Below are 25,551 nucleotides of genomic sequence, written 5' to 3' on the forward strand. Positions count from 1 at the left end.
AGCCCCTGCTGAGCAGGAGCCCATGCAGCTGGGGTTGATTGCTTCTGACAATAGAAGATTCAGCTCGCATGGGAGGGTTTGTTTTTGTTGTGGAGGTATAAATCATTTGGCAAATGTTTGTCCTTCTAGGAGATTCAGGCAGTTTTCTGGGAGTAATAAAGAAACAAACAGGAAAAAATCTTTTAAAAATGTTCCGTCTGTTACTATTGGCAGGGTTGAGGCGGAGATTGAAGGTTTTCTGTTTGCTTGTAGTTCCCGTTTTGTCCTGCCGGCTAGGGTGGCGCTAGAGAGCAAGAACATTTTTTGTGAGATTTTTGTGGATAGTGGAGCAGCTGTCAATCTCATTGATAATCAATTTGCAATAACTCATGGTTTCCAGGTGCACACTTTGGGAAAGGATATTCCTGTTTTTGCTATTGATTCCGCTCCACTTTCTCAGAAATCATTAAAGGGCATAATTCATAATATCCGTTTAATTGTGAGTGATGCTCATGTTCAGGATGTGTCATGTTTCGTCCTTAGCGGTTTGCCTACTCCTCTAGTGTTGGGGCTACCCTGGCTCACTAAACATAACCCCACCATTGATTGGCAAGCGAGGCAAATAAATGGTTGGAGTGACTTTTGCAGAGAGAATAGCCTCACGACATCTGTTTCTGAGGTTGCTACTAAGACTGTACCATCTTTTCTCTCTGAATTTTCGATGTCTTCTCTGAGTGGAGTTCAGGATTTGCCCCCGCACAGGGAGTACGATTGCCCTATTAATCTCATCCCAGGCGCCAAACTGCCTAAATCTTGTTTATACAATCTTTCCCAACCTGAGAGGATCGCTATGCGTGCTTATATCTCTGAGAGTCTGAGAAAAGGACACATACGACCCTCGAAGTCACCTGTTGCCGCTGGTTTTTTCTTTGTTAAGAAAAAAGATGGTTCTTTAAGACCTTGTCTGGATTTCAGGGAGCTGAACAATATCACTATTCGTGACCCTTATTCGCTTCCTCTGATCCCGGACCTGTTTAACCAGGTTGTTGGGGCTAAAGTCTTTTCCAAATTAGATCTAAGAGGGGCATACAACCTGGTCAGGGTCAGAGAAGGAGACGAATGGAAGACGGCCTTCAATACCCCTGAGGGCCATTTTGAGAATTTGGTTATGCCTTTTGGTTTGATGAATGCCCCAGCCGTTTTTCAGCATTTCGTGAACAGCATTTTTTATCATTTGATGGGAAAATTTGTATTAGTGTATTTGGATGACATTTTGATTTTTTCTCCTGATTTAAAAACTCATAAGGAACATTTACGTCAGGTCTTGCTAATCCTGCGGGAGAATAAATTATATGCAAAACTGGAAAATGTGTGTTTGCGGTTCCAGAAATTCAATTTCTGGGGTTTCTTCTCTCCGCTTCTGGTTTTCGCATGGACCCCGAGAAGGTCCGCGCTGTGCTTGAGTGGGAGCTTCCTGAGAATCAGAAGGCGCTGATGCGTTTTTTGGGCTTTGCCAATTATTACAGGAAGTTTATTTTGAATTATTCCTCTATTGTTAAACCACTCACTGATATGACCAGAAAGGGGGTAGATTTTTCTTCTTGGTCAGTAGAGGCGCGTAAGGCTTTTTCTAATATCAAGGAGAGTTTTGCTTCCGCTCCCATCTTGGTGCAACCTGATATTTCTTTACCCTTCATAGTTGAGGTTGATGCTTCTGAGGTGGGTGCGGGGGCGGTCTTGTCTCAGGGTTCCTCTCCTGCCAAATGGCGACCGTGTGCCTTTTTCTCGAAAAAACTCTCCTCCGCAGAGAGAAATTACGATGTGGAAGATAGGGAATTGTTGGCCATCAAGTTGGCTTTTGAGGAATGGCGCCATTGGCTATAGGGACTTAGACACCCTATTACCGTATTTACTGACCATAAAAATCTGGCCTACTTGGAGTCAGCCAAGCGTCTGAACCCGAGACAGGCCAGATGGTCTTTGTTCTTTTCTAGGTTTAATTTTGTTGTCACGTTCCGCCCTGGAGTTAAGAATGTGAAGGCAGATGCCCTGTCACGTTGTTTTCCGGGAGGCGGGAATTTTGAAGACCCGGGTCCCATTTTGGCTGAAGGTGTGGCGGTCTCTGCTCTTTTTTCTGAATTGGAGGCAGAGGTGCAGGCAGCCCAGTCAGAGGCTCCTGATCTTTGTCCTCCTGGGAGATTGTTTGTGCCTATCGCTTTAAGACACAAGATTTTTAAGGAACACCACGATACGGTCCTTGCTGGGCACCCGGGGGCAAGAGCCACACTGGATCTCATCGCTCGGAGATTCTGGTGGCCTGCGCTTCGTAAGTCGGTTGAGGGTTTTGTGGCAGCCTGCGAGACTTGCGCTCGTGCCAAAGTCCCTCATTCACGGCCATCAGGTCCTCTCCTTCCCTTACCCATTCCTTCCCGTCCTTGGACACATCTGTCCATGGACTTCATAACGGACCTGCCTCGTTCCTCGGGGAAGACTGTGATTCTGGTGGTAGTGGACCGTTTTAGAAAAATGGTGCATTTCATCCCTTTTCCTGGTTTGCCCAATGCTAAGACGCTGGCGCAGGCATTTATTGATCACATTGTCAAATTGCACGGTATTCCTTCAGACATAGTCTCTGATAGGGGCACGCAGTTTGTTTCCAGATTCTGGAAGGCTTTCTGTTCTCGCTTGGGGGTTCGGTTGTCATTCTCTTCTGCTTTCCACCCGCAGTCGAATGGCCAGACAGAGCGTTAAATCAGAATCTGGAGACATATCGGCGCTGTTTTGTGGCGGAGAATCAAGAGGATTGGTGTTCTTTTTTGTCCCTTGCTGAGTTTGCTTTAAATAACCGTCGTCAGGAGTCCTCTAATAAGTCACAATTTTTTGGTGCATATGGCTTTCATCCGCAGTTTGGGACTTTCTCGGGAGAGGGGTCTTCTGGTTTACCTGATGAGGACAGATTCTCCTCGTCTTTGTCATCTATTTGGCAAAAGATTCAGGATAATCTAAAGAGCATGAGTGAGAGATATAAGCGTGTGGCAGATAAGAGACGTGTGCTTGGTCCGGACCTGAATGTTGGTGATCTGGTGTGGTTGTCTACCAAGAATATCAAATTGAAAATTTCCCTCCTGGACGTTGGGTCCCAGGTTTATTGGGCCTTACAAAATCCTGTCTGTCATCAATCCTGTTGCCTACCGTCTTGATCTTCCTCAGACTTGGAAGATCCATAATGTTTTTCATAAGTCCTTATTGAAACCTTATGTTCAACCCATTGTACCCTCGCCTTTGCCTCCTCCTCCGATTATGGTTGATGGGAATCTTGAATTTCAGGTCTCTAGGATTGTGGATTCTCGGCTTGTCCGCGGTTCTCTCCAGTACCTTGTTCATTGGGAGGGTTATGGTCCTGAGGAGAGGATGTGGGTCCCAGTGACGGACATTAAGGCCTCTCGTCTCATCAGGGCTTTCCATAGGTCCCATCCTGAGAAGGTGGGCTCTGAGTGTCCGGAGTCCACTCGTAGAGGGAGGGGTACTGTCACAACCAGACAGCTGAGAAGCTCTGACAGAAGCCTTTCAGAACCTCCTCCTTGAGTTTCTTTGTTGTGATGTTCAGTTCCTCATCTCGTTAGCCTCTCTCAGCTGTCATGTAGCTGGACTGATTGCATCCCTTTAAATTCCGCCCCATAATGCATTGCTGGGCGGCTTATACTACTTCCTGGAGTGTGTGTGCATGCTGATCTTGTTTTCCAGTCTGCTACTAAGTTAAGTGCTGAACATTTATCTGTTATTTTCTGTTTGCTGGATCCCAGGTGACCCTGACTCCCTCCGTGTCTGGTGTAGGGAGCCGGTGGTCGTGTCCCCTCACTATTGTAGGGTGTTCAGGGGTTATATAGTCAAGGTACGTGGATATGCAACCATCCACCTCTGGGATCTTTGCATAGGCTGAGCAGCCAGGGAAAGTCTCAGGTCTTGTGCAGGGGTCTCCCTTTGGTTCCTTAGCTTTGGATCCAGTGAGTCATATATGCATGTTGCTTTGTCTTGTTTCCTGTACACCGTCCGTGACAGAAAGTCCATAAACAGTAAAAGTCACCTTTTCTCCTGGTTGTTAATTCACACCCTGTTAGCCGTTCAGCCTCATCAAGTCCATAGGCGGCCTGTTCCCCTGTAGAGAGCCTGAGTCCTCCAGCACAGCCCTCAAATCCAAGCACAGCCCTCAGTTCACAGCACACAGACCCCTGAGCTCCACTGTCAGAGGGAGGTAAATCCACCACACCTGGCAGTGCTAGCTGGTTTTTATGCCTGGCAAAACCCGGCCTGGAACATGGGGAGTAGTCACCCACCCAGCACTTTGACTACTCCCAGTAAGAGCCGTCCCGGATAGCTATGACAGCCATGCTAAATCTCAAGGTGTCAATTAGCAATAGCTGCTGCTGACACATAAAATACCGCCTCTTACTTCACCAAGGCCAGGAACCTCGGTGACACATACCTTCCATCCACAATGATTCCAGGTACCTTCTTATAGGGTCAAAAACTGACCAAATAACTAAAGTGTGAACTCAGCCTTACAGGTCAATGCTAGTGTCAGGTATAAAGAACCGTGCAGAGGCCCAAGATTCTACTATAGAGTAAAAGAGGGCACTCCTTTTACACCATCTGCTGATTTAACCTAGATTTCTACAGAACCTGTTCTGTTACACGATGATACAAGTAGTGTCCCCCTGACAGAGTGGAGAGGGTGTCAACAGTAAGCATCAGTAATGCGTCAGAAGAACAACCCCAAAAAAACAGATCCTATCTTTTGACCATCTGCCTTCACACGGTCAGCATTTGGTCAGGAACTGATCAGTATTGGTAAGGAAAAAACAGGAGTGGGTCCAAAACAGAGATGACACGAGGTTGGAATATTTGCATGTCTTTTGTGTATTGTACCCACTCCTGCTTTTGGCTTTCAAATCATGATCAAATCCTGATGCAAAATACTGACCTTGTAAGACAGGAAAATGATGTCAACAAGGCCAAACAGGGAGATTAGGGGCCCAGTCACAGGGTGGGGGACAGTGGAAACCGCCTGAGGAGTCAACATAGTGGCCCAGTCACAAAGTGGGGAGGTAGGGGGCAACAGCAGTGGCAGTAGCAGCATAAGATGGTGGGTGGTAGTAGAAGATGGCAGCAAATGTGTGGCATTAGGTGGGTGGCAGCATCATAATAGTGGACATTTATCACAATGTTCTAGTGTGGCAGCACATTGCAGTCAGTATATTACTGCCAGAATGATCTAGACCTGTGATGGCTAACCTCCAGCACTCAAGCTGTGGCAAAACTATGACTCCCAAGATGTACACTTGCTCGGCTGTTCTCAGAACTCCATAGAAATGAATGGAGCATGCTGGGAGTTGTAGTTTCACCACAGCTGTAATGCCAGAGATTAGCCATCATTGATATGTACTCTGATGCATCAGGCACTGGTGTGTGGAAATACTCGCTCAATTTCATTTCCTGTTTAAAGGCGAGTTCTCTTTGGGGTAACTATGCCCCCCTACTGCACTAAACACCCGCTCTGATGCCACACTACTGGCCGGGCAGGAAAGCTTGTCCAGGGCAAACTCAGCCAGTTGTGGCCACAAATCAAGTTTGGCTGCAAAGTAGTCCAGGGGATGTTTGATGTGGGGTGGCAGGGTGCAGTCCACGTATGCCACCACCTGCTGGTTAAGGTTCTGCTCAATGTCTATCTGCTGCTGGGTAAAAAGTGCTCATTAGAGACTCAAGACTTAAGTTGCTGCTGATGGAGCTGGTGTTTTTCCCTCCACCCCCACTCCCTCCAGCAGTCATGGTAGTGGAACTTGGGCACAGAGGGACCCTCCGATCAGACCTGTGAGAATGGACGATGGTGCACATAGGCAGGGACCAACTGACTACATAGGCTATCTTGATAATAGCTAAGTTTTTTATTCCTCTCAGCAGGTGTAAAAAAAAGCCCCCATTTTGGCCCGGTAGCGAGAGTCTAATGGTGATAATGTGGCTGTCACTCCGCAAGCAACTCATCATGCATCTGGCCATTTGCACCAGGGAATCGGAGGAACTCCCTGCCTCCATCTCTACTGCACACTGCCATGGTAGGTTGGGGTCATCTGCCTGGTCTTCCTCATCACCATTCAGCTCCTCATGCTCTTCCTGTCCATCTCCTGTCACTCGGGCAGGTAAACCACTTATTTCTGTATACAATTCCTGGGCGTTAATGTCCTTCTCCGCCAGTTCAGCCTCCGCTCATGGCTCAGGTGGCCATGAAATGTAGGCGCCACATTTCCAGTGCCCTGACCAGCCATATTTATAAGCATCTGCTCCAGGACATGAAGGAAAGGAATTACATAATTCATCTCATAGTCCTGGCGACTAACAAATAAAGTGGCCTCCTCAAAGGGCCTGAGGAATCAGCAGGTGTTACACATAAGCTGCCTCTGGCTATCATCAAAGTTACACAAAGGAGTTTCAACATGTGGAAACGTTGCACACAAGCACAAGGCGATATTGGGGAATAGTGATGAGCGGCAGGGGTCATTTTCGAATTCGCAATATTTTGCGAATATTTTGTAGAATATTCGGCAAATATTCGCGAATTCGAATATTTGTTATATTCAACTTTTTTTTAACTCGAAAAATCGCCAAAGTAATGATCACGTAATATGCGAAAATTACGCGATCAATACAGGCATGGGTCAAAAAGGAATATATAGCACTATATTCTATATAGTGCTATACAGTATATTTGTTTTTAGAATATTCGTAATTTTTTTCCATCTGAAGTCATGATTCCTCAAGCAACTTAAGCAGGAAGGAATTATATCTTCAGATGAAAAAAATGACGAATATTCTAAAAATGAATGTATAACACTATATCGAATATAGTGCTATATATTCCCTTTTGACCCACGCCTGTATTGATTGCGTAATATTCGCATATTACGCAATCATTACATTGCCGATTTTTCGAGTTAAAAAAAAGGACGAATATTCGAAAAACAAATATATAGCATTATATTTGAAATATTCGCGAATTCTCTAAGTGTCGATATTCGCGATAAATATTCGTAATTCGATTATTCGCGCTCAACACTATTGGGGAACACCATTCTCCCTTTGAAGCTCAAGGAGGGCGTGTTTTGCAGGGTAAGAGTGTCTGAAGTGAATGCACAGTTTCGTGGCCATTTTCAAGACATCTTGCAGTTTGGTGGAAGAATTCAGGAACCGGTTTACAACCAGTTTAAAGACATGTGCCATGCAGGGTGCATCGGTCAGCCGTCCTTAATAGAGCGCCAACACAATGTTCTTCCCATTATTGGTGACCATGGTTCTGATCCTCAGTTGTGCCAAGCATACCCTCCCCGGGCAGTCAACATATGCCAAGCATATCCTCCCCGGTGTAACTCCATTCGTCCAGGATGGCCAGGTGCAGAACTGCGTGACACCGCCGTGCTCTGCACTGTGCCTACATTGGAGGCTGAGAACAAGGCTGAGGATGAAGAGGCAGAGGAGGACATTGACGCCGAAATCACAGCATGAGAACGTGAAGGCGGCATTGTCATCACCTGGCCAAGTTGCTGGTGTGCCTGGGCTGGAACCACACTTACCCAGTGGGCCGTAAAGATCATATATCGTCCTTGACCATAGTTACAGCTCCACACATCGGCGCTGACGTGAACTGTACCAGACACCAACAGGCTCAAGGACTGGCCTACCTTCTGCTTTACGTACGTATGCAGAGCTGGTACAGATTTTCTTTAGAGAAGTAGTAACAGCCTGGTACTCGGCAATTGGTACCCTGGCCATGCTCCACCTTTTGCTCACAGATCGTATATACATCCACTATGACTATGGCATTTTACCCCCACAACTCCATGCTGATTGCCCACCACTTCACTATGAAGCCGTGCACCACTAGTTGTTTCCGGACAGGTAGGCTCCTTAATAGCAGACGGTCTACCCTGGGCACGTTTGGCTCCAGACCTCCCACTGCTTCTACCCCGCTGGCTCATTGGCACGCTGCCAGCCTACTGATGTCTCACAAGCATGCTTCCACCCTCTCCCCTGATGATTATAATGATGAAGCCCCCTCTTCACCTGGCACCAAAGTGCCATTGGCTACATCATTATCCAACACTGTCTGATCATCACTTATGTCACTCTCACTAGTCTCATGATCGCATCCATGACCTCTCTCAAAACCAGCTCCCACGCGACTCTCATCATTGCTACTTGCACTCCTACAAGAGGAAGCAGCAGACCGCTCCTCCAAATCTGCACTGGGCAGTAGCTGCTGACTGTCCTCAGTAATATCTTCCTTGCTGAAAAGGGTAGCAGAGCCGACAGCATACAATACTTGCCTGGCAGAAGGAGCAGCAAAGGAAAGAGGCAGGTTCAGAACGGGTGAGGGCACAGAGCTTGTTCCCGGACCATGTCAACTAAGTGTGGTGTCAGGGAAACCAACAGACTCCTGGCTGGGGATGTCTGATGTCAGTTGAGATGATGTTGAAGACCGAGTTAACCATTCCAGGACAGCGGGATTGGTCGTCAAAACATGATTGCTGGATGACACTGGCAGCTCTGGCCTGTCGCTGTGGCTGCTGCTACTACCAGCACCCCTTCTTCTGATGATACTTCTAATGGCTCCAGTAACATTTCTGTCAGTGCCGTTCCTTTGGAGGGCCCTGTCACCTCTTTGTTGAACATACTGTATTGTAACAGTAACTGTATATTTAAAATTGGTTATTCAGTGTCAATGTGGACACCCCAATAACAGTTATATTTCACAGGTTATTCACCCTAATTTGAGAATCAAGGCATAATAGAAATGCTTATCTATGAATTCAGGTGGACACCACTATAACGGTTATATTACACTGTTTATTCACCCCAATATGAGAATCAAACCCTAATGGAATTGCTTAACTATGAAATCAGCTTATTCACCCCAATTTGAGAATAAAAGTGTAATAGAATTGCTTATTAAACAAGATGGGCACCGTTCAGTTAGATAGCTCTGTGCACTACATAGAGGATTGATGCAAACTGCGCTGTCACCTAAGGATCCCTTTGGCTTACAGAGGCTGCACTGCCTATGCAGTCTCCCTTTGCCCTCCGACAGTGTCTGAAAACTCTCCCTATTATCTCCCTACACTGTCCCTGCACTGACCCTACCCCAGATTATACTAATAAAGGCTTTGTAAAATGATTTCCATAACACTTGTCACATCTGCCTACGTTCAGTTCCCAGGAAAATGTTGGAGACCGTGCAGGATGAGGCTTTTTATAGGGCTGTGACATTACAGAGGCTGCCTATGTGCTGATTGGCTGACTGCACTGGCATTATGGGTGATCCCTCGTTCCCGGGATTCTTACTTTCACTTCATTACTTTGATTTGCTCAACACTAGTGAGGAACACAGCCTAATATCAATTTTACAATTAATTAATTTGTTCCAGAGCTTCAGTGATTGGAGAAAAGGACATTCAGTTTCAAACAGTCCAGCTATTTACCAGCTCCACGTATAAATGTTATAGTGAGGTTATACTTGTTGGCTTAGTTTTGATATAAAAAAAAAACTTCTCTAAAAGTATAACTCCCGGCAGTGACACAATTAATTCAGATGACAGACTAGACCCCAGAATAACTTCTGAAAACAGCTCTGACCCCAGACCAGACTCCAAAGTATATTGAGATCTCAGAACAAACCCCAAATAAAGTGAGACCCCAGACCAGACCCCTAAATTCACCAAATCCTAGATCTGACCCAAAATTAACTCAGATTCCAGACCAGAGCCCCCAAAATTAATTCAGACTGTGTAACAGAACCCTAGATTCCTTAAAATTCTAGACCTGACTGACCCAAAATTAACTCAACAGATCAGAGCCCCAAGTTAATTCAGACCCCAGACCAGACCCCTAAATTCATCAGATCCTAGACCGGACCCAAAATTAACTCAAACCCCATAACAGACCCCTAAGTTATTTAAGATCCTATATCTAACCCAAAATTAACTTGGATAAGGCCGCTAAATTAGTTAAGACTCCAGAATCCAGACCACAAAATTATTCCATACTACAAACCAGACCTCAAAGTTAATAAAATCCCAATATGTATTGATATCCCAGACCAGACCCCAAAAATACTGTACTTTTCAATCCCAGACTACATCCCAAAGTAAAATCACACTCCCAGACCAGGGGACAAAATTAAGTAAATCTCCAGACCAGATCCCAAAATTCATACAGACCCCAGACTCAATTCTTCTATTTACTCACCGCTCGTTCCTCTCAGCTTCTGTTTACTTACAGGTGCCAAAGCACAGAACACAAACCCCTGATGCAGACCAGAGTACAGAGCTTGTGTTTGAGGGAATGAGGTGCTTGATGTGGCAGGCAGGCACCCTAGGCTTTGGACCCAGTTACAATTGTGTTCATAGATATTAGGTGGTCAGACCAGAAATAATGTATCATGATGACCATGATATTACCTGTAAGATTACTTCAGACTGTGTACTTGTAGTAAGCCAGAGAAGCATCCCTATTTTGGACACATCTCCATCGAAATGTTGAAAAGTATAGGTATTCATTGAGCATGTGGGGAGGTTTCCGTGGCTCTGAATGCCTGTGTTCTCTGGGCACTCATTGTTCCCAGCACCAGTTCTCATTAGGGTCGATTGGACTAAATGAAAATGATTGCTGTGCCTCCTATTAATTTAGTCATCTTTTACCTATTCATTGTGACCAAATCGGGGACATTTTTTTGGATGGAGGCCACAGATCTATGGTATATTTGAGCTTACGGAGATTTGTGAGGGTAGGGGGAATACCATTTTCTTTCTTCTGTCTGGCGATTAAGTAATATCGCAGCTATTTTGAGTGCCACGAGCATAAGGTCATTGGACCATGACACTAAGGTCATTGATATGAGGGCCACGAGTCTACAGTAATTTGAACATGAGCCTAAGCTTGTTGATGTGAAGGCAACAAACCTATGGTCATTGGCCATGAGTCTTAGCTCATTAATGTGAGGTCTTTGAGCCTTTGGTCATTGGGACATAAGCCTAAGGTAATTGATATGAGGGCCAAGAGCCTATGATTATTAGTGTCAGGTCCCTGAGCCTTTGGTCACTGGGCTAGAAGCCCGTAGCAATTGAATAGTGATAATTTTAGGTTACTTTGTGACATACCCGATGATTGACTTTATAAGACACATACTATAAATTTAAAATCATTAAACTCACACCAATTTAGATAGTTTCCAGTAGACTGACCAGAGTTTGGCTTCTAAAATCTCCAAATTTCAACGAGTTGATTCTTAGCAACTTAGCTTTGGCTAATGAAGATTGATCTCAAAGATACTCACCCACTCTGGGAGCCATTTTGTAAATCCTGGAGATAACATCTATAGGTATAGCCAACCTTTTAAGTGGTAGATTCTACCCTTACTTTGCCTACTAGACGCTCTGGTCAAAGTTGAAACACAGAGTTTCGCCTAAAGCTGGGACACAGACATTGAAAGAACATCATGGAGTGAACATGTGTGTCATTCTCTGTCCCCTAAGGACCTATGTTGGGCATAATGCAGTTTATCTATTGAACCCAGAGTGCCATCAACTATGGCTCACGTAGTGTGGTACAAATAATTGTGTGCCAAAGGGTGATAGACTCTTACCTATGCAGGCAGATGCATGTGACCCATATATTGGTAAAAACAAAAAAATGTAACTAGCTGGAAGAACATAGGATAGTTCCTCCTTCACCCCATCACCAGACAGCCTATCTAAGACAAATTACCGTAATTATTATACCCAGGAGTCGGGTGCCGTTATTATCGGTCGTACCTAATTCAAATATTTTAACATCTTTAAATGATTCATTTCTGTTTTGGGAAAGCAATACTAGTAAGGTTAATTAAAATATCTTATTTGTGGCCGTTGAATCTACCAGTGATGAATGGACGACCTCTAAAGAGGAAACAGAAACATAATAATTTTCCAGAGAATGTTAACTCTACAAAACTGATTTATTAAAGTAAGGTAATTTCCCAACATCTGTTTATTCCTTTTTGTTAGTGTTTTAGCCTCAAAATGCATAATTACCAACATTTTTTTTTAAAAGTGGGGCATTTAAACCCTGCCCACAGGTTTGCCCTAATCCTACCCGAGTGTCACGACCATGGTCATGGCCGTGACTCCAGGAACCGCAGGAAGTTGCCTGCGGTCTTGTCTTGTTATTCAATCACAGGTGTGGGCTGAAGTAGTTTGCCTCACATGTGGTTGCCGCTGGCAACATGATCTTATTTGGCAGTATAGCAGCCTGAGCAGTCGCTAGGCAGCTTGCTGTCAAGTGCATGCGGTTGCACCTGCCAACCTGTCTATGTATGTGTGCACTTCCCTGTTTGGTGTGCACAGGGTTTATATGTTTGTGCACTTCCCCTTTAAGTGGCTTCACTACCCTGTCTGGCGTTGGAAGGGTTAATTCCCTTTCCAGTGTGTGTCTGTGTGGGTGTGGCTACTTGGGCTATTTAGCCTCTGCTGAGATCTGAAGCTGAGGGGTACTCCAGCCTTGTTGTAAGCTGGAGTCATCCTCCTGGTCTCTTATACCATCTGCCAGTTAGTGCCACCCTTCTGGTCATAAAAGTTATGCGTGATCTTTATTTTATGTTCTTGTGATGTCTTATCTTACTGCAGCTATGGATCTGGGTTCCTGTCTGTTTATGTGTGTGTGTGCTGTGTCCTTTTATGTTTGGTATGGACATTCAGCATGTGAGCACGGGATCCAGTCAGTGTGTCTGTGGCAGGTAGGTGTGGAAGTGGGTTCACTCACCTGCCATTTCCATAGGCTGTTTATGTTTCCCCTTCCTTGCAGTTTGGCCAGTTTAGACTCCTGTTACTCCATGTCTAGGAGTAACGGGTTGTCTTACCCAGCTCCTAGCTCAGGGATCTGCTGAGGGATAGTAGGGACCCGAGGTTCCTGAGTATGAGCCCTCCTACCATCTGGGTCGGCTCATACAGTTAGGAGTCAGGGTCAGAGTTAGGGACGCTGTAGGAGGTGACATGCTCCCTAAATCTGTTGTCCTGGCCAAACAGCTTCCACATACGTTTAACATCGCACGGCTGAGGATTTCCCCCATCCTCAGTTGTGACACCGAGAGCACCAACTTCTGGGCAGGGTTTACATAAACACCTCCCAATTTTAAATCTGACCAGCTGATTTTGCCAGGTTTGCTTCTAGAAAACTAGAGTTAATCCTGGCAAATTCAGGACTGTTGGAAACTACAAGAGTGAGCAATTTAAAAAATTCATGTCTTACATCATGGGTAGCATCTGGGCTGTCATATGGGTATGACTATTTCAGTATGGCTCTTTACACACCGTGCTACAGCCTTCTCTCTGTCTTTGCAATAGGCAAGTTTCCTAAAGTTTCCTCCAATGGAAAACATATGCCACTGTATGGCACCATATAGTGGCATACGTTACTAGTAGTGTCCCATTAGTAAAAACATATATCATGCAGCATATATTTATTTAAGGATGATTCTACATAGAAGTCTTCCGTGTTATTGTATACAGTTAAGAATACGTTAGTGGCATGCACTGGGTGACCAGGAGAATACAGATACTTTTGGCAAAAGCCCCAGGTTCTTTCCCAGTGCCTAACAGGAATGTAGATTCCAAAGAAAATTTAAACACAGCCTTAAGTGGGAGTAAAGTACAAGAAAGATTTGGGTGACTGGGTAACCAAAGATGACTCTCTATAGCCTCCAAAATGGCTGACTGGTCTAAACTTCCTATGGAAATAAAAATGATTACACTTACCGGTAATCAGATTTTCCAGACCCCACAACAGCACCACAGAGAGAGAATCTGCTCACAAGGACAGGAAACCTACAGAATAAAAAAGGTGGAGCCTCTCTCCCACCTCAGTGGTTTGCAGAGCATAAGAGGGACTCCAACCCTGGTTAATCAAGTTTACATCATCCAATTAAAGATCAGAAGAGGAGTTGAGATCCAAATGATAGTGTCTGAAAAAGGTAGAGGGAGAAGACCACGTAGCAGCTCTACAAATTTGATCAATAGTTGCACAAGATCTCTCAGCCCAAGATGTAGAGACAGAACGAGTGGAATGTGCTTTAACCAACATTGGATGAGACAGACCAGCCTCCAAGTAAGCCAGGGAGATTCCAACTCAAATTCATCGAGACAAGGAACTCTTTGCAGCCTTCTTACCCTTGTCTGGCCCAGATAAAAGGACAAACAAGGCTGAAGACTTTTGCCAACCCTTAGTAGATTGAAAGTGCAATAAACAGCGTCTCACATCTAAAGTGTGAAACTCTCTTTCCTCGGAAGACTTGGGATTATTACAGAAAGAGGGAAGCACTATTTCTTGAGATTTATGAAATTGCAAGCGAACTTTTGGTAAAAAAAAAGATGGATCTGGTTGGATAATAACTCTATCCTCCAAAATGGTTGTAAAAGGAGGATTCTTGGAAATTGCCTGCAATTCACTAATTCTACTGGCAGATGTTAGTGCCACTAGTAAAATTAACTTCTAGGTCAGATGCTTAATACTACAAGATTCGATAGGTTCAAAGGGTGACTGAGTTAAGGCTTTCAAAACAAAATTCAAATCCCAAGGAGGAACTTTTGGAATTCGAATCGGAGCACTTCTGTCCACTGCTTCAAAGAATCTCACTACCCAGGGATTTCTAGTAAAATTTTTATTAAAAAGAACAGAAAGGGTAGAAACCTGAACCTTTAGGGTGTTTTTGGCCAAACCTAAAGCTAGGCATTTCTGGAGGAATTCTAGAGTATGAGATGTAGACACAGAACTAGGTAAACTGTTATTATTTAAAGGGACTCTGTCACCACTTTCTAACCCCCACTTTTTTAACTATCGTTTTATTCATGGTGCCCTTCTGATTACAGTTGTCATCTTATATGTTAGATCTGCGGTGCCGTTTAGGTAAAAAATCGATTTATATCACCTGTCAATCAGCTAGATAAGGTGCCCAGGGCGTTCCTCTCCTCTTGAATCTGCCGCCTGCCGCCGCCTGCCGCCGCCGCCGTTGGTGCCCAGCTCCTCCCCCGGTCTCGTCAGCGCTGCTTCAAACAACACAGATCCGCCTCCGGCTCTCCCTCAATGCCCCCTCCTTTTTTTCGGAAATCTCGCGTGTGCGCACAGGCCTGCGCCCGTGCGTACGCATCCTTTTCTCGCGCATGCGCATAACGCGAACTTAGAGCGATGATGCCGAAAGGATGCGTACGCACGGGCGAGATTTCCGAAAAAAAGGAGGGGGCATTGAGGGAGAGCCGGAGGCGGATCTGTGTTGTTTGAAGCAGCGCTGACGAGACCGGGGGAGGAGCTGGGCACCAACGGCGGCGGCGGCAGGCGGCAGATTCAAGAGGAGAGGAACGCCCTGGGCACCTTATCTAGCTGATTGACAGGTGATATAAATCGATTTTTTACCTAAACGGCACCGCAGATCTAACATATAAGATGACAACTGTAATCAGAAGGGCACCATGAATAAAACGATAGTTAAAAAAGTGGGGGTTAGAAAGTGGTGACAGAGTCCCTTTAAACAAAAACAATCAATAAACTTCCTCCATACCTTAGCATAAATTGATACAGTTACTGCCTTTTTGCTTTTAAGAAGGGTGGCTATAAATTCCTGAGAAAAGCCCTTTTTAGCTAATAAGCCCCTCTCAAATTCCATGCTGTCAACCAAAGACCCCAGACCGCTGGATGACAAACCGGGCCCTGAGACAGCAGGTCTGGGATCTCCGGAAGGACCCAAGGATCGGAAACAGACATCATTCTGAGAAGAGTAAACCAAGCCCTTCTGGGCCAGAAAGGAGCAATCAGAATCACTCTTGCCCTGACTCTCCTGATTTTCTTTAATACCAGGGGTAATAACTGGAATGGAGGGAAGGCGTATGCTAGAGAGAATTCCCATCTTAGGAGAAGGGCATCAACCCCATAAGGGGATTCTTTGGGATTTAGAGAACAAAACTGATCTAGCTCACTGTTCTGACGGGAGGCAAAAAGATCTATTACAGGCGTACCCCAAAGCTCTGCGATCCTTGAAAAAATGTATTGTTACAAAGACCATTCTCCCTGCTTCAGTTGACATGCTCAAAAAATTCCACCTGAATATTCTCTTTCCCCTTTATATGAAGAGCTGAGATATGGCAGACCTACCCTTCCAAGTTCTGTAACAACCAATTCGCTTCTAACCAGAGGGTGGCTGACTTGTTTCCCCCCTGATAATTGATATATGCCACCGTCGTTTGATTGTCCGATAGGATTCTGATATGGACCTGATCCTACCAAGGTCTGGGACGCTTCCAACGCTAACCATACTGCTAGAAGTTCCTTCCTGTTGGCGGTAAATGACTTCTGAGCCTGGGACCAAAGAACCTGAAAACTGTGACCCAGAATATAAGCTCCCCATCCCCCAGGGCCTTGCATCTGTTGTTAGGACTACAGGATTCGGATAACTCCATGGATTCCCTGAACTAGATTACCTCTGTTCTCCCACCCGGCTAGATTCCCTTATTGTTTTAACTGAAATCTGAAGTCTGGCTTTCAGGAACCTGTTCTTTTTGAAGGATGACAACATTTTAATTTGCAACTGACGGGAGTGTATCTGGGCCTAATTGGACTGCAGGAATACAGGACACTAGGGAACCGAGAACTGACATAGCCTTTCGAATTGACAATCTGGGGGATGTCAAAGACCGTACCTAAGAGTAAATTTTGACCACTTTCTTTTCTGGTAAAAATACTCTCGAGACTTTGAGTCTAGAATGAGTCCCAAAAACTTCTGACGTTTGTCTGGAATCAGTCTAGACTTTTTCTTGTTGACTATCCATCCCAAACCATGGAAGGTACTCACTACCTCTTGAACCGCATCCTTGCAGCTCTTATAGGTCCCTGCTATGATCAAGAAATCGTCCAGGTATGGAACTAGCATAATGTCCTTTAGCCTTATGAAGGACGCCATCTCTGATACTATTTTGGTGAAAATCTTCGGGGCCATAGACAAGCTGAAAGGTAGGGCCTTAAATTAAAAGTGGCATAGATGATCTTCCATGTATACTGCAATCCAGAGAAATTTAATGAAAGTCTGGGTGGATCGGGATATGGTAGTAGGCATCCTTCAGATCTATAACCGCCATGTAACAATCTGGAAATAGAAGTTGAATTATTGATCTCATCGTTTCCATTTTGAATTCTCTCAATACCAGAAACCTGTTTAGATCCCTTAAATTGATTATAGTTCTGAAGGAACCGTCTGGCTTTGGTACTAGAAAAAGAGGGGAGAAATATCCTTCTGATTGTTACAGAATGTATTTTTTTTTATTAACAAACCTTCTTGGTGGTAAAGAACGAAACTTTGGTTTTAAACAAAATCAGATAATATTTAGGGCCCATTGTCCTGCCATTTTTTCCCCAGGCGGAGAAGTAAAAGCGTAACCTTCCTCCCACCTTTAGTCTGGGGTCATTGTTGGGAGGGATTTTTATTTGCAGAGGAAGAATTCCCAAAGAGGAAACCTTTCCCTGCAAAACCTCTTTGATCCTTATCTCCGAAAGGACCACCTGGGTCTGAAAGAGGAAATGGAGGAAGGGTAAGAGCTAGGGAACCTCTTCTTTCTATCAGACGCTTTTCCTAGCAGATTATCCAAATCTGGCCCAAAAAGAAAGTCACCCTGACAGGGAATACCACATAGCTTTTGTTTTGAGGCAATACCCGCACCGCTCCAATTCTTAAGCCAGAGAGCCCTTTGAGCGTAATTAGTCAGGGAAGAAGCCTGGGCTCCAAGTCTAACCACATCTACAGATGATTCTGCTAGAAAGTCGGCAGCTTTTTGCAAGGTAGGTAAAGAAGACAAAATCTGATCCCTAGGACATTTTTCTTTTAATTGGACTTCTAGCTGTTCTAACCAAATAGCTAAGGATCTGGCAGTAACCATGGCCGCTATGCTAGGACAAAAAGAGGAAATGGATGCTTTAAGGGAGGATTCAGCCTTTTAATCTAAAGGGTCTCTGAGAATATCCGTATCCTCAAAGGGAAGTGAGGATCTTTTTGAAACCTTAGAAACAGCCACATCAATTTTGGGAGCTTTATCCCAATATAAGGAAGTTTCATCTGCAAACGGATATTTACGTTTAAAATTCCTTGGGATAAATACCTTTCTATTAGGTTTTTTCCATTCTTTTTTAATTGGCGCCAATACATTTCTATGGACTGGAAAGCACCTATGCTTCTTTTCCTGCAACCCCTCAAACATGGAATCCACTACAGATTTATCCTCCTTAACCTCCTCTATATTCATAGTTGATCTAATTGCTTTAACCTCTTCCGGACACATGACGTACCGATACGGCACGTTGTCCCGGTACTTAAGGACACATGACGTCATGTGCATTTCCGATCACCGCCGCCGGCTAAATGTGCAGACACCTTGGCTAAATGTGTGGGGGGTCCCGTGACCCCCGTGTCAGTGATCGCCGCTAACTGCAGGTCAATTCAGACCTGCGGTTTGCGGCTTTTCAATGTCGCGGCGGTGGCATCGGGTCCCCGTGGGGCTGTAGGTGGGACCCGATGGCATGGAAGGAAGCGCGATGCCTTCCTGTGACGAGCCTGTGAGATCCAGCCCCCTGAAACTCACAGGCCAGGAGCTGTATGAGTAATACTCACTGTATTACTCATACATCCAATGCATTCCAATACAGAAGCATTGGAATGCATTGTAAAGGATTAGACCCCCAAAAGTTGAAGTCCCAAAGTGGGACAAAAAAAATTACAAGTTTCAAGTAAAAATGAACAAAAACTTCATTTTCCCCAAATAAAGTTAAAAAAATAGGGTAAAAAAGAAATGTAGACATATTAGGTATCGACGCGTCCGTATCGACAGGCTCTTTAAACATATCACATGACCTAACCCCTCAGATGAACACCATAAAAAATAAAAACTGTGCTAAATAAACCATTTTTTGGTCACCTTACATCACCAAAAGTACAACAGCAAGCGATCAAAAAGACGTATTCCCACCAAAATAGTACCAATCTTACCATCACCTCATCCTACAAAAAATGAGCCCCTACTTAAGACAATCGCCCAAAAAATAAAAAAAACTATCGCTCAGAATATGGAGACACTAAAACATAATTTTTTTTGTTTTAAAAAAGCTGTTATTGTGTAAAACGTACATAAATTTAAAAAAGTATACATATTAGGTATCGCTGCGTCCGTATCGACCGGCTCTATAAAAATATCACATGAACTAACTCCTCAGATGAACACCATAAAAAATAAAAACTGTGCTAAATAAAAAAAAATTGTCACCTTATATCACAAAAAGTGTAATAGCAAGCGATAAAAAAGTCATATGCACCCCAAAATAGTGCCAATCAAACCATCATCTCATCCTGCAAAAAATGAGACCCTACCTAAGATAATCGCCCTAAAACTTAAAAAACTATGGCTCTCAGAATATGGAGACACTAAAACATGATTTTCTTTTTTGTTTCAAAAATGATATTATTGTGTAAAACTTACATAAATAAAAAAAAGTATACATATTAGGTATCGCCACGTCCGTATCGACCGGCTCTATAAAAATATCACATGACCTTACCCCTCAGATAAACACCGTAAAAAATAAAAACTGTGCTAAATAAAGCATTTTTTGTCACCTTACATTACAAAAAGTGTAAAAGCAAGCAATCAAAAAGTCATATGCACCCCAAAATAGTGCCAATCAAACCATCATCTCACCCCGCAAAAATCATACCCTACCCAAGATAATCGCCCAAAAACGGGAAAAAAAAACACGGCTCTCAGACTTTGAAAAACACTAAACCATGTTTTTTTGTTTTTTTTTTATGAAATCATTGTGTAAAACTTACATAAATAAAAAAGTATACATATTAGGTATCGACGCGTCCGTGACAACCTGGTCTATAAAAATACCACATGATCTAACCTGTCAGATGAATGTAGTAAATAACTAAAAAATCTAAAAGGTGCCAAAACAGCTATTTCTTGTTACCTTGCCTCACAAAAAGTGTAATATAGAACAACCAAAAATCATATGTACCCTAAAATAGTACCAACAAAACTGCCACCCTATCCCGTAGTTTTTTAAAATGGGGTCACTTTTTGGGAGTTTCTACTCTAGGGGTGCATCAGGGGGGCTTCAAATGGGACATGGCATTTCTTTCCTTCTGCGCCCTGCCGTTTGCCAGTACAGCGGTTCATGACTACATATGGGGGGTTACTGTGAACTACAGAATCAGAGCCATAAATATTAAGTTTTGTTTGGCTGCTAACCCTTGCTTTGTAACTGGAAAAAATTATTAAAATAGAAAATCTGCCAAAAAAGTGAAATTTTGAAATTGTATCTCTATATTCCATTAATCCTTGTGGAACACCTAAAGGGTTAACAAAGTTTGTAAAATCAGTTTTGAATACCTTGAGGGGTGTAGTTCTTAGAATGAGGTCACTTTTTGGAGTTTCTACTCTAGGGGTGCATCAGGGGGGCTTCAAATGGGACATGGTGTCAAAAAACCAGTCCATCTGCCTTCCAAAAGCCGTATGGCATTCCTTTCCTTCTGCGCCCTGCCGTGTGCCTGTACAGCGGTTTACGACCACATCTGGGGTGTTTCTGTAAACTACAGAATCAGAGCCATAAATATTGAGTTTTGTTTGGCTGTTAAGCCTTGCTTTGTAACTGAATTTTTTTTTATTAAAATGGAAAATCTGCCAAAAAAGTGAAATTTTGAAATTGTATCTCTATTTTCCATTAATTCTTGTGGAACACCTACAGGGTTAACAAAGTTTGTAAACATCAGTTTTGAATACCTTGGGGGTGTAGTTTCTAGAATGGGGTCATTTTTGTGTGGTTTCTATTATGTAAGCTTAACAAAGTGACTTCAGACCTGAACTGGTCCTTGAAAAGTCGGCTTTAGATTTGCTTCTAAACTTCTAAGCCTTGTAACATCCCCCCCCCCCAAAAAAATGTCATTACCAAAATGATCCAAACATGAAGTAGACATATGGGGAATATAAAGTAATAGCTATTTTTGTAGGTATTACTATGTATTATAGAAGCAGAGAAATTGAAACTTGGAAATTTGCTAATTTTTCCAAATTTTTTGCAAATTTGGTATTTTTTTATAAATAAAAATGAATTTTTGGGACTCCATTTTACCAGTGTCATGAAGTACAATATGTGACGAAAAACTAATCTCAGAATGGCCTGGATAAGTAAAAGCGTTTCAAAGTTATCACCACATAAAGTGACACTGGTCAGATTTGCAAAAAATGGCCTGGTCCTTAAGGTGAAAATGAGCCCGGTCCTTAAGAAGTTAAGCAATTTTTTAGTATCCTCTGGCGGGAAGCAAGCTTTTCCTTCAATTTCTTCATCCGAACAAGATGATATTCCTGATGGAAATGCTTCAAGAGGGGAGTCACTGTCCTGTGAAGATTCATCTTGAGGTAAATTACTATCTTCTGTCACTTACTGTTTTTTATTGGATTTAAGAGTATTATTGACCTCCAACCTAATAAGAGTTTTTATATTCTTCAAAAATGAAGGAGATTCTTCAGCTACTGTCTTGTCAATACATTGTTGACATAACTTCTTTTCATATGAAGATGAAAGGGCTATCCTACACAAGGCACACTCTTTATTTTTCCTCTTAGTTACCACCTTTTTAGGCTTGCTCTAAAATGTCATTCATACAAAAAGTATAGTTAGGAATAGATGCAAACTGCATGATAACTCACCCAGAACTCTACTGTTCCTAAAGTACCGGAACCGGTGTCACATTCTCTCTCTCTGCAGACTCCTGTCTCTTGTCCTCCTCCATTATGCCAGCTCAGAAACAGAACCTGCTAAAGAGGTACAAAATCCCATTTATCATAGCGTTCAGATCGATATCCTGAGTCCCCCTGTGCTTTAGACTGCAGGGATGGGAAAAGAGAGAGAATCAGACACATAACCAAGCTTCCCATAACCTTGGAAGCTTGAGTGTCAGCATCCGATCAGGAATCACGCCGGCTTACAGCTCCGGTGTCCCTGGTGTTGAAGGACGCTCTCATAGGCCACGGACCGGAAGTGCGTCATCACGATTCCCCTCACTTCCGGAAATACTTATCCGTATACCGGAAGTAGACCTTGCTACCACGTTCCATCCACCTCCAGACTCTGACCATATAGTGTGGCATTAGTCCACCGGAGATGCCCACTCGCCTGCTGCAAGATACCGGAGAGCCCCCCAGAATCCTAGGGTCCTGACAGCTGGTACCACCGCGCGATGGACCCCGGCAGGATACTGCCAGCCCTCTACGGACCCCCTAGGAAAAGATAGACCAGCGGTAGGTGACCTGTGGAAAAAAAACTGTAGGTCTCCCACTCCAGGGACAGGAAACCACTGAGGTGGGAGAGAGGCTCTACCTTTTTATTCTGTGGGTTTCCTGTCCCTGGGGGCAGATCCTCTCTCTGTGGTGCTGTCGTGGGGTAAGTTTTCTGGATATCATGCCTACCCTCCGCTTTGAATTTTTTTCCTGGTACCTGTTGTTCTTCTCCTGTCACTAAGCCCTGGATCCTCTGGTTTGTTGTACCCTTACCGTTCCCCTGCTGACTACCCATTTTGGGTCCATTCCCGACTACAATGCAGTTCCTACTACAAGAAAATTTAGACTAGAACCTTCAGAATCACAGGTGCATATCCATGAAGGGACTATGGATGTACATTCACTATACACAATTATAGATCACTCACAGGGATTGAACACATTAAGAAATAGACTGTTATACAATATCTATAAAGAATCAACATCTGGTAATTATACCCACAATATCTGTAAAGAATCAACATCTGGTAATTATACCCAGCATAAGGTCAGAGGTCATTATACCCAGCATGGGGTCAAAGGTGTTGATTCCATTATCCTAATTGGAGTCAGTAGGTGATAATAACCTCTGACCCCATGCTGGGTATAATTACCAGATGTGGATTCAATTACATATTTATTCCCAGAGAATTCTTGTACAGTCACTCAGAATTGAGAAAGCTCGTTGGAAGAACGAGTGAAACGTTTTCAAGAAATCTACAGTACATCCAGTTGCCTTGATTTATTCTTTACAGATATACCATGACCTGGATAAATGAGAACCTTCCCAGACACTGTTATACAATGGTAACATCCATTTTTTTATGGGTCCGATTTCTATTTGCAAATTAGGGTTACCGCCATGGGCACCAGGTTCGCCCCCAGCTACGCAAACCTCTTCATGGCCCAATAGGAAGAGAAGGTTATAAGTCCTAGGCTGGGGGTTGACCTGGTGCTATGGCGGCGCTATATTATTTTTATTTGGCAAAAATCAGAAGAGGAATTACAGTCTTTTATTCGGGACATAAACATTAACAAGAGAAATGTATCGTTTACCACTAATGTTAGTAGAGAAAAGGTTGACTTTCTGGATATTACTATCAAAAGACAAGATAAAAATTTGATATGCAAAACGTAACAAAAACCAACCAGTAAAAATAGTTATATTCTTATCACCAGCTGCCATCTACCAAGATGGCTCATAACCCACTAGTCAATTCAGGAGACTAAAAAGAAAATGCACAATAGAAGAACAATTTGAGATGGAGGCCCAACAATTGAGTGAACAATTTTTGATAAAGTACTACCCTTTAAAAGTAATTAGTGCATCTCTAGATAAGGTGAGGTCTATGGAAAGGGAAACTTTTTTTGAAGGGGCAAGAAAAGAGAATAATGAGCAGGATACTTTAAGAATAATCTTACCTTTTAATAGCCAATATAAAGGGATTGAGAAAATAATAAATAAACATTGGCATCATGTCCTAAACCATAGGACGACTTTTGACTCCCACACCTAAGATAGTCTACACACGAGCACCCAATTTGGGATTGAAAATAGCGCCCTCATACAAGAATATTAAGACAAGAAATATGCAGAATTGGCTTGAATTGAAGGGATTTTTTAGATGCAGGACATGCATCAATTGTAAGGTAACTACATTTTCAAAAAGAACTGTAGAGGTACACTCCACTAGGAATTCCTTTTGCCTACAGATTCAGGACAATTTACCATGCAATTTAACAGATGTAATATATATGGCACAGTGTCCGTGTAGGAAACAATACATTGGTAGAACTAAAGCGCTCATTTAAGAGGAGAATTGCAGAACACATTAATATTAAGAAAGGTTTAGAGCAACATTCTCTGTCAAAGCATTATAAAGAAGTTCATAACAAAGACCCATCATCACTTATCTTTGTAGCGTTTGAGAAAATAAAAAAACAGCGGAGGGGAGGAGATCATCTAGCATCTATGTCAAGAAGGGAATCTGGGAGAATCTTTGAGTTTGATACCCTAATCCCCAATGGGTTGAATATGGAAATGGAACTTTTTGAATTCTTTTAGTAATTGGACGGGTGCCTTTTACAGACGCAATGTCGTGGTATGGCTGTCTATCACCGCCCCGATTTCGCCTCCATGGGGGGCCCTTGTCCCACACCTTCTTTAAAGCATAGTCAGCCTAATTGTCCAGTACAGCAACATATGCAGTATCATTAACTGAAAAAAGTAGATTTAATTTTTTTTTAACACATATGTATCAGTATAGAATTGATGTGATATTCATGGAGTGACAATATATATACCCCCTCTGAATGACATTTAGTGATAGATATAGAACTGTTATGGGTAATGTACTAAAATTCCACCTAAATCGTATCAGAAACGCATGTGCGTCTTTTTTGTGATTTGATGCAGGGTTTTTTGCCCGTATATCTAGGACTTGAAGTGGATATTGCTTAATATGATTATATAAAATAATGCATTAAGGAAATCTGTGTATTATATGGATTTATGTCATCTCTTTTGTAAAGTATATGTGCCCATCCAGGAATCCATTCCGTTGTTTTGTGAAATCTTTGGAAACAGCTGGCCCACCCATATTTTGGGTATAAAAAGCAGGATGAGGGCAGTGCGAATAGGAGCCACTGAGGAAGGAGCAAATCGATTTGGAATTTCTTGTTATTTGTTTCTGGCAAATGAAATAGAAAGAGGTTTAAGCCTATTTGATGCCAGCGGACGTAAGATAGGCTAATTTAAATATGTAATTCCCAGTAAGGTAGAGCAGCATTGGCTGGACTATAATACTCCTCATGCATATTAGGTGGTTTACCTAATGGGAAAAAGCATCCTTTGTCCGTTTGGAAGGTGAGCTGTCTTGCATGTCTCCCTCGGAGGAGTATTATGTGTGGGTCTCTCTCTCTCTATTGTCTTATATTTTTGTCAGTTTTGGCAGAAAAAAAACTTGAGTCCTATGAGACTTTAGAGTGTCATTTACCAATTTTTAAGGCAACTGGAGTATATTTGATTTATAATCGATTTGGACTTGAAAACATTTTTGGCAAATTGGATATTAAACGAACTTCAAGAAATTCGCTAATTTCTAGTGCATGTAGACCTCCAGCCGTAGAATACAATGCCGCTCCC

Source organism: Bufo gargarizans, chromosome 5 (genome assembly GCF_014858855.1).
Source record: "Bufo gargarizans isolate SCDJY-AF-19 chromosome 5, ASM1485885v1, whole genome shotgun sequence".
Taxonomy (NCBI): Eukaryota; Metazoa; Chordata; class Amphibia; order Anura; family Bufonidae; genus Bufo; species Bufo gargarizans.